Source organism: Tiliqua scincoides, chromosome 6 (genome assembly GCF_035046505.1).
Source record: "Tiliqua scincoides isolate rTilSci1 chromosome 6, rTilSci1.hap2, whole genome shotgun sequence".
Taxonomy (NCBI): domain Eukaryota; kingdom Metazoa; phylum Chordata; class Lepidosauria; order Squamata; family Scincidae; genus Tiliqua; species Tiliqua scincoides.
Genome location: NC_089826.1, coordinates 4,292,501 through 4,302,500, shown reverse-complemented (window position 1 = coordinate 4,302,500; position 10,000 = coordinate 4,292,501). Strand labels below are relative to the sequence as shown.

General features: G+C 47.7%; 1 pseudogene; it reads left to right on the top strand.

Annotated features, from left to right (window-relative positions):
• Positions 1-792: 792 nt before the first annotated feature.
• Positions 793-906, top strand: LOC136656398 (5S ribosomal RNA; annotated as a pseudogene).
• The last annotated feature ends 9,094 nt before the right edge of the window (positions 907-10,000 follow it).

The following is a 10,000-nucleotide window of genomic DNA, read 5'->3' as shown; positions in this document are numbered from 1 at the left end:
CACTGTCAAATGTCTGAAGTCGCCCCCATTGGGTGGCAAAGGTGGAAATAGTTTAAATGTAGAGCGTTCCAGCTGGTCCCTATCAGCTCTTTGGCTAACTGTTGACATTATAGTGCAGCAATCATCAAAAGCTCACAGGTTTGCGGGGAGCACTGTTTTTCCACACGGATCTTGGCAACATCTCCCTGGGTGCAGCGTCTCCGCATCTTGCCTTCAACTGGTTGGCGCGGGGCTGGCGTCCGGAGGGATGCTGCTTTCATGCTCAGATAAGGTCCGGGCACAACTTCTGTGATAGAATCTTGCAGTGCGCAGCTACGGCCCAGCCAATTCACAGCCTCATTGGCTTGAATTGCTTTGGAGAGCGCCGACACTTTCTGATGCCTGACAATTGAGTCTGAGCGTGACCTTTGCGGTACTGCGAAAAACAGGGGGCTCTGAAAAAAGTCAGGGCTCAATACATGGAATAAGACGCGATGTCAGAGGTGAACGTGGAAAGCTGACCCTACCCTTAGGCTCATAAGCCAAGATCAGCATCGTTCAAGAGCTACGGAAAAGAAGAGGGGAGAAGGAGACTGTCACAGTCCTTACTCATATATTTGTGTTTCCATTTTTATCCCACCTTTCATCAAGGTGGTCTCAAGGCAGCTGACAATCAAATACTGAGTGCACAAAAAACAGGTCACAACAAAAGCAATCAAATACTAATCAGAGACGAATGAAATGAAATGCTGTAGCAGCAGGTGACCTCGAACAGTCGAGGTTCAGGGTCCAAATGCCTGATGAAACAGGTAAGGCAACTGTTACCCTGCACATGCCTGATCTCATCTGATCTCGGAAGCTAAGTAGGGTCAGGCCTGGTTAGTACTTGGATGGGAGACCGCCTGGGAATACCTGGTGCTGTTGGCTTATACCATGATCTCGGAAGCTAAGCAGGGTCAGGCCTGGTTAGTACTTGGATGGGAGACCGCCTGGGAATACCGGGTGCTGTAGGCTTATACCATGATCTCGGAAGCTAAGCAGGGTCAGGCCTGGTTAGTACTTGGATGGGAGACCGCCTGGGAATACCGGGTGCTGTAGGCTTATACCATGATCTCGGAAGCTAAGCAGGGTCAGGCCTGGTTAGTACTTGGAAGGGAGACCGCCTGGGAATACCGGGTGCTATAGGCTTATACCAGAGTCTTTCGAGACTGAAGGTTGCCAACCAAGGAGGGTCCTGCACCTCCTTGTCCACATCTGTGGGGGCCTCATAGTCCCAATCCCTTATACATGCCAACTGGGCCTCAGGCTGTGATTTCCAACAAGGTGCTACCAGAAGCTCTCAATGGGCGAGCAGAAGCCAAATGAAAAGGATTGTCCACTGTAAGCTAACAGAAACAAGTTAATCTTCTAAAGATGAAGAGGCCCCGATCCCTGAGTGCCATCTTAGATGCTTCTGAACAGTGCACCGGTTCCACTGTCCATGCTTGCAACCCTCAACGGTGCATACCTGCGCAATGTGCACGAAGACCACTTCACTGCATGTTTTATGCGTGTTTCTCCATGTGTCTTGCATCAGTTTCAAAGGGCACAGGCACCTGAGGCAGAGCACACTGACTTGGCCTATGAGAAGCTAAAAGGGAACACTGGTGCGGAGCCTGTTCTCCTGCCACAACCACAAGTGCCTCTCTGACTACCTGGCACAGGACTGCCAAATGTGGACCTCAGTCTCCAGAAGTGGTTTGCCTCTTTTACCAGTCATAGAGTTGCCACTTTGAAGGAAGCGATCTGCAGTCCAACGCGCAGGGCAGTTCCTATCAGTGGCGTAGCTAGAGGGGGTGCAAAGCACTAAGTTTTGCAAGCGCCTGAATGCACCGTGTAAGCAGCTCTTCCCCTTCGGAGACATTCTGGGCAGCAGGAGAAAAATGGAGTCTCCAAAGGGGAGGGGCTGCTTGCACGGCGCATTCAGGTGCCTGCAAAACTTAGTGCTTTGCACCCCCTCTAGCTACACCACTGGTGCCTATATTTAATGGTTTTTCATTCTGGTTTAAAAACAGGCATCAGGCGACTCACAATAAGCGAAGCATATTCAAGACAATACATCGATTGGTTCAGTCATCAGCTCAGCCACACATGGGCGAACAAGCTGCCAGCCTGACCCCCAGAGAAGTGCCACAGCCCCGGGAAGGAACACTTCTAGTGACAGAGATCCTGCCAAAAGGGATCATGCTGTTCAGTAGTGCTGCTTTAAGGGGAAAGTCCAGAAGGCCTCAGGATGAGAAAGGCCATGTGAGAGAACTGTGGGAACGGCCTCCGTTTGGCAGCCAGAAACCTGTGTGAGTGGCAGGGCCTGTATGGTCTCCTCTGAAGCCTGAACAGTCCAAAGGCCAGAAGAGCTAGAAATTAAAGGTAGCCCTAGAGTAAGTTGTGCTTCAGCCAACATTCCCCCATCTAAGTTTTATGTTATGGGATTTTCCAGCGGGCTGTTAGCAATAAACGGGACTTATGCGAAGAACTCTGCTGTGTGTTGCTGTTGACCACACATATCCAACGCATGCTGTTTTGAGCTCAAAAAACTGTTTTCATGAGGGGTGGCTTGCTGTCAATGGGGCTGTCACCCCAGAATGGCAACTCCTGTGCCACAAATTAAACCCAGGAAAAAAGAGAAGCTGCACTAGCCTGAAGCAGCTCAAATCATCCCAGCCACAAAAAAAAAATGACAAGAAACTCAATATATTGTAATTGCATTTTGCTTTACTGCTTGTACTAAACTTTTAGAGGTGACCCCTTTCAGAAAAAGGTCTGGTGCTAAATGGCACCGTTCTAAAGAGTGTGGAAAGGGTGGCTTTTCTCCCTCTCTCACAGTACTAGAGTCAGGGGATCAACCCAGGAAGGAAACTGTCTGGTGGGAGATTTAGGACAGACAAAACAAGGTACTTCTTCATGGACTGTGCAATTAATCTGTGGAATTCATTGTCACAAGATGTGCGCAATTAACCCGCGGAATTCATTGCCACAAGATGTGATGATGGCCATTAGCTTGGATGAGGTTAAAAGGGGACTGGACACATTCAAAGAGGTCTGTTGATGAAAAGGAAGAGCAAAATTCACCTACTATTGCCAATAATGGCAATATTGCCAGACAATTGTCACAATTAACATGTGAACTGAGCCCAGTTATAGTGATGTGTTCCTGCAAATCATCATTAACCAGAGACAGGAAGGTATGGATCAGGATATGAATTCATACAACCCACAATTAGCTTATGGAATTTTCTGCTACATCTAGCAATGGCAACTGGTTTATAGCCCAATCCTATGAATGCCTCCTCAGAAGTTAGTCAATGGGGCTTACTCCCAGGTAAGTATGGCTAGGATTGAGCCGTTAGTTGGTTTCCAAGATGGATCCCTGGAAGGAAAGCCAATCAAGAAAGGTAGTGTGCATCATTTTTGTACTAGGAGCTGCAGACTAACAACATGGAATAGGTACCACCTGTGTACCCTATTTCTGAGCTAGGAACACATGGAGGGCTACTGTTGGAGAGAAGACCAAGACTGGGACTGATCTACCTGGTCCCATACATAGGGTTAGAGGTGGATCACATCTTCCTTTATGTCTCACCTGGTGCACCTGTCCCAAATGAAATATCCCTAGGACATTCCTGAAACATCTTCATGACAGTGTAACATTCAAATGGAGCCTGTGAACATATAAGCCAATCACATTATTGAATTCCAGACTTCATGTGCATAGACTCTCTTGGGACATTACATCCTCACATGAACATCTGGTGTGGGGGGACTGGAGGCAGCACAGTGCGCTAGGTGGGCTCATGTAACAACCTGGGCTCATGTAGGCCTGGGCAGTAAATACCTCTCTCTCTGGAAGTCATAAGAACACCCTATCATAAGAAGAGTCAAGCCAAAGACGGCTCGTCTAGTCCAGCTTCCTGTATCTCACAACGGTCCACCAGGTGCCTCAGAATTGCATGGATCACATAGCAAAATCCTTATCGCGAAATAATACTGCAAATCTTGGTCATTCCTTCAAACCCCTTTTCCTGGCTGCAGCACAGTGGACCTGCCTCCTTTCTTGGTAAGAAGAAGATGCAAATTTTTCCTGTTGCTGAATATTTATCTGAGCCACCTTTCCTTTTATTTGCCCTGAGGCTTTTCTAAAAGCTCAGTTTTTTTTTCTGGCAGGCTTCTGTTTTGTTCTGCAGCAGAGGTGGGCAGAGAGAGAGAGAGAGGAGAGGAGACCTCACCCCAAATGAAAAGATGGGACTCTAGATGGAGATGGGAGCAGTAGCATAGCTAGAGGGGTGCAAAGTACTAAGTTTTGCAGGGAGCCTCTCCATAATGTGCAAGCGGCCCCCTCTCTCCCCTTCATACCATTCAGATTGGAAAACTGGACAGAGCAGGTCTCAGGATCAATCCCTGCCATCAACTTCAGTTCTCTCATGTTTTTTCCTCCTGCTCTACATTACCCATTTATGTGGGGCTGAGGCACCTCCCCAGTGAGGAAGGCTAAGGCAACTGGGTCATCTTTTGTCAAATGTTGATTAAGGAGGGACATGATAAAGGTTTCTAAATCATGCATGGTTTGGGGGCAATAGATCAAGAGATGTTTTTCTCCCTTGTCCTTAAGAGTCCAGACTGAAATAAATTGGTGGGCAGGAGATCCGGAACCGACAAAAGAGAGCAGTTCCTACCAGTCATCATTCTCATGGAACTTGCAGTCATGAGATGTGGAGGTGACGACCCCTAGCTTCCAAAGGTACAGAAGACACGTGAGCAAGTGTTTTAAACGTAGTAATCTGCTTGAACTGTAGCCCTGAGATAAACAGGCTGCCTTATACCAAGCCAGACCATTGGTCCATCAAGCTCAGTACTGGCTACATCCGTTTTTTTCAACTGGTGTGCCATGGCACATTGGTGTGCTGCAAAAGGTTCATAGGTGTGCCACAGGAAATCTCTTCTGAGTTTATTTATTTATTCTATACAGGTATGTGTGTGTATATATATATATATATATATATATATATATATATATATATATATATAGCCTTTCTTTGGTCGTCAGATTTCTCCTCAGACTTTAATCCAAGGCGGTTTACACAGGCAGGCTGTTCTAAAGCCCCGTAGGGATTTTTACAATTGAATAGTTCTCGTCTTTCATAGAACTCCTCATTCCAGCTGGATTCCTTCCCGGTCTGGCCTCTCTCTGGCCCTTCGCCTCCCACACTCCACTTGAGGGCAACTCCTCTCTGCCACCAAAGGTCAGCTCATCAGTATCTCAGCATGTCCTCAGTTCTCGGGTACTTCCAGTTGTTTCGAACTGGCAGCCTCAGATCTTCAGGCATACAGGACGGCAGCTCTACCAACTGAGCCAGACCTCCTGCCCTGGGTTCTGTGACTGTTTCTAGGGCAACTGTCTGTAGTAACAAATTGTCTCCCAGAAGTGATATCACAAGAGGAAAAAAACATAGAGAAGACCATAGAAGTCAATGTGCCATGAGAGTAAAACATCACTGATGAACATCACTGGTCTACCTGGATGTTCTCCTGTGTCTCAGGATGTCTCCAAGCCTTCCAGAGTTCTCAAAAGTGCAGCAGGTGGCAGAGGGTGACAATCTGTGCAGCAGTGACAAGTCAAGAGAAACTTGTCTTTAAACCCGAGTGCTAATTCTGGTGACATTTGATCCTGTAGCTGGAATGACATTCAGAGCCCCACTGGATTGTCTTCACATCCCAATGTTGTTGTTGTTGTTGTTTTCTACAGTGTAGCTGCCTCCAACACGTCAGTGTGAATGAGTTATATAGAAAAAGCAAAAGGTTGGCAGGGTGTTTAAGCTGTTTGCATCGGGCCCCCGGCAAAGGAGCCGCAACAAAGGATTCCACAGAGCCATTCCTTTGAGAGGAGCTGATGCGAAAGGTGCGTTCGAGGTTTTCTAAAACAGCAGCCACGGCGCGAGGAAGTCACGTGGAAATCACTACAGGGCTTTCCTCAGGAGAAACATCCAGGAACTACTCCAAGCTGAAGCTGAGGCTGCTGACATTCGGCAGGAAGGAGAGCCGAGGTTGAGATGTACTTGAAATCAAGGGATTTCAAAGTGTCTTTGAATCAATGTCTTTGGAAGTGATAAAAGAGACAGGCCAAACTTCAATTGCCGCAAGGGTGAATTGTGGGTTTCAGCAAGTCTTTTGTACCCGATAAGGCCTTGTGTTTTATCTCTCCAAGACTCTAAGCTGGAATACTTCCCACTTCTCAGTTGGCGTAGTACGGTGAAAATACAATACTAGTTATTAAAACAGTTTGTACTGAAAGGTGCCCTACCGTGTGGGGAGAAGCATTTGTGGAAGACCCATTTTAGAAATGATAGCATCTCGCGTCCTTCTGGTTAGTGTAGCATTTTTCAAACTGTGGGTCGGGACCAAAGTGGTGGGTCGGGACTCGATTTCTGGCGGGTCCCACAGAGCCTCCAATGAAAACACGGGTGATGGAAAGATCAGATAGGTAATTGCCTCAAACCCTGGGGCAATTCAAAAATCAGACTGCCCTGTAAATAGCTGAGCTCCCACAGTTTGCAAGCTTGTGTGAATAAAGGGAGATAAATGTTGAGCGTCTCTTTTTTGGTGTGTTTTTTTCAAAGTCCATCGATGACAGGTGGGGAGGGCAGGCGAAGACCGGGGGCCCAATCCAATCCAACTTTCCAGTGCCGGGGCAACTGCAATGCAACCCTGGGGAAAGGGAAAAAATGTTCCCTTACCTAGAGGAGGCCTCAGTGACTATTCCCCTACTGCAGGATGTAGTACATGCCTTACTGGCACAGCTGCACCAGTGCTGGAAAATTGGATAGGATATGGCCCTAAGTCACGTAACTAAGCCCCTCAAGGCTTGAGGCTATTCATTAGGACGGCCATTACGAGAAATAGATTGAGGGTGTTTTTGCAAATAAATACATAAAATATTACTTGTGAATGAATGAATAAATAAGTAAATAAGTAAATAAATAAATATTTCTTTCTACGTCACCTTTTTAAAAAAAAATCTCATAAAGTTAGGTGGATCCTGGTAGAGTGTCATTTTAAAAAGTGGGTCCTGGTGTGAAAACATTTGAGAACCGCTACGTTAGTGCAAAAGGAATGTGGTGACTCAGCAGGTTAAACTGCTGAGCCGACGAGCCTGTGGACCGCAAGGCTGGCAGTTTGAATCCGCGCGACGGGCGCCAGCTCTTCAGCTTAGAAACGGAGATGAGCACCACTTAAGGCGGTGCTTAGTCTCTTGGCTCTGAGGATATTGCTTTCTATCAACTCAGAGTTAAAGCACATTTGAACTCCGTTTATGACACTGGCATCCGATCCGTCCTCCAAAGAGCTGCAAATATTCTTTTCAGCGCTGCAAGATGTGACCTGGGGTGCATGACTCAAGAACTCTCCCCCGTCCCCAGCCAGGACTGGGAATTAGAAAAGCTTCCCAGAATTCCCTTTGTGATGTGCAGTTTTGCCAGGGACAGCATGAAGGAACAGAAAGCACCCCAATGAAGCAGGCCTGTTCCCAACTGGATTCCTTGGTGGACACGAAGAACTGCAAGTCTCCTCGCAAACCGTAATAAAGCTGCCCAAGATAACCAGGGACATGAGAAATCTCACTAAGCTGTTATCTCAATACATAAACATTTTACAGTCCTACCCAATTAAAACCTTGTCCCCTAACATTTTGGATGGGTGCCATCCTGACAGCACCGTTCCTTGAAATCTTTCTGCAGCCATGCCGTCTCCAGGCTTAATGACTTCTTCCAACTCAGATCCTTTGGATTCCCTCTAGTGTCTTTGGAAAACTCTGCTTGTGGTACCACCAGTTAACAGTGGTGTAACTAGAGGGGTGTGCAAAGCACTAAGTTCTGCAAGGAGCCTCACCGCAGCATGAAAGCTCCCCTTCCCCTTCAGAGGCATTCCAGGCAGGGGAAGCACAACAGAGGCAAATAGCAGAGAAGACCCAGAGAAGAGGCAAATGCCTCCGTTTTGTTCACCCCTTTCAGGATGGCTCTGAAGGGGAGGGCCACTTGCACACCGTGGTGACGCTCCCTGAAGAACTTAATGCTTTGCACCATGGCGTGCAAGAAGCCCCTCCCCTTCCCCTTTGGAGCCATTCCGGGCGGTGGGAGCAAAATGGAAGCAAAGTGCCTCCGTTCAGAATGGCTTCGAAGGGGAGGGGCTGCTTGCGTGCCGTGATGAGCCTCCCTGTAAAACTTAGTACTTTGCACCCCCTATAGGGGGCCACCCAGAGGTTTTCTTTCAAATGCACCCGTTGGTCCTCTGGATGCTGTTCTGCCAGATTCCCAGGCCAAGCTCTGCCTGGAGAATTATGCCCACATTAAGCAAATTAGCTCCCCTTCTTTCCCCCAACAAATGACCCTGGTTCTGCCCTGCAGTCCTGCTGGACCCCACCTCCAGGGTAGCTCGCCTGTTCAACCTCCAGAGGTCCTCTCTCTTGCCAGCAGCCTCCCGCCACTACAGCAGACCCTTGGTCCGCAGCAGGTCTTGGGCACAGCAGCCACACACCAAACTCCAGTGTCTCCAGCAGTCTGTTCCAGCAGCCCGTTAGTCAGTCCATTAGTCACAAAGTCAGTCAGAGTATCCAGGGCAGATTCCAAAGTCAATAAGCCAAGTCAGTCAGTCTCCTCTCCTACCTCCAATCTGCACTCCTTCTACAACCTACAAACCCTTCCTGCCTCAGGTGCTCCTTATATCCCTGAGGGCCCTATTGCCTTCAAGTGGCTGCAGCTTGCAGCACACTCTGCTGGATGCCCAGGTCTCACCCTTAAAGGGCGCACTGCTGACACCACATTTACCTCCTCACCAGATCTTCCATGATTCCAATACAGATGCCAGCCTAGAGTCATTGTTTCATAGGGACACTTTGAGACATCTTGAAAGCAGATGCCTGCCTGCTCATTCTGCTTTTGCAAGGGTGCTGAAAAAATTTTCCACTCTCTCTTAACTGGTACGCCCGATTCCAACTATTCCGCGATGCTGTCCTAAAGCATCCGCCATCATCCCTGGAAGTCCCCAAAAAACGTGCATTGCTTGCCGAAGCTCAAACCAGCTGCATGAAAGGGGTCTATGGATGACGACGATTTGCACTGACTCAGGCATCCGAGCAATCAAAGCTGATTGTGCGCAAAAGTCTATTTTTGTTCCCTGCAGAGGAACAAACTCCTGGAGATAAAATAGCCCAAATAAGGCTTATTAATATGACCTGCCAGTCACTGATAATTTCATGAAAAGCAGCTGTGTTGTGAACAGTTATTTGTGGCAGCAGATCAGGAATAGACTTGGACCCAGAGCCATCCTCAGAAACCCAAACTTGTTGCAGGTTCTTGCCCAAAGTTCTTCTTTTGAAAGATCACAACAGGTGTTTCATACTCATTTGTATCTCTGTGTTCCAGAAACTCTTGGAGTAACCGGTTTGTAACTCTGAAGTTCCTATTCTGTCTCATTATTTCCTAGTTAGCCTTCTTCATCCCCCGCTGACTGGTCAACTGCTACCCTTAAATCCCTCTTCCTCTTTCCCTTAAAAAAAAACGCTGGAATGCTCTCCGAGCTGCCAACCAGCTGCTGCTTTTCAACTTGCTCTTGGCATTGCTTTGTCCTCAGGTATGTGAAGTGGTTTGTTTGTGAACCAAGAGGGAGCCAAGCACAACCCCCCTCCCCCCCAAAACACACACACACACACACACACAATAGATTTGTCAAACAAAACTAGGAAGAAGCCAGTGAGAGGCTTTTATCCCCCTCAGTTCCAGAATTCAAGCTGTTTTGCAAGCACTTCAGTCTCAGTCATAAAGAGATTCCAACTAGATCAGAGGAGATGTTCACTGCTACTTCTCAAAATACTTGGAAGTCCATCAGGGAGAGTGGAAGACAAATTAAGCCACTATAGGGACAAACACTGGTCAGATATGGCGAGAGGAATCCATGATGAGTGGCGTAGCTAGAGGGGGTGCAAAGCACTAAGTTT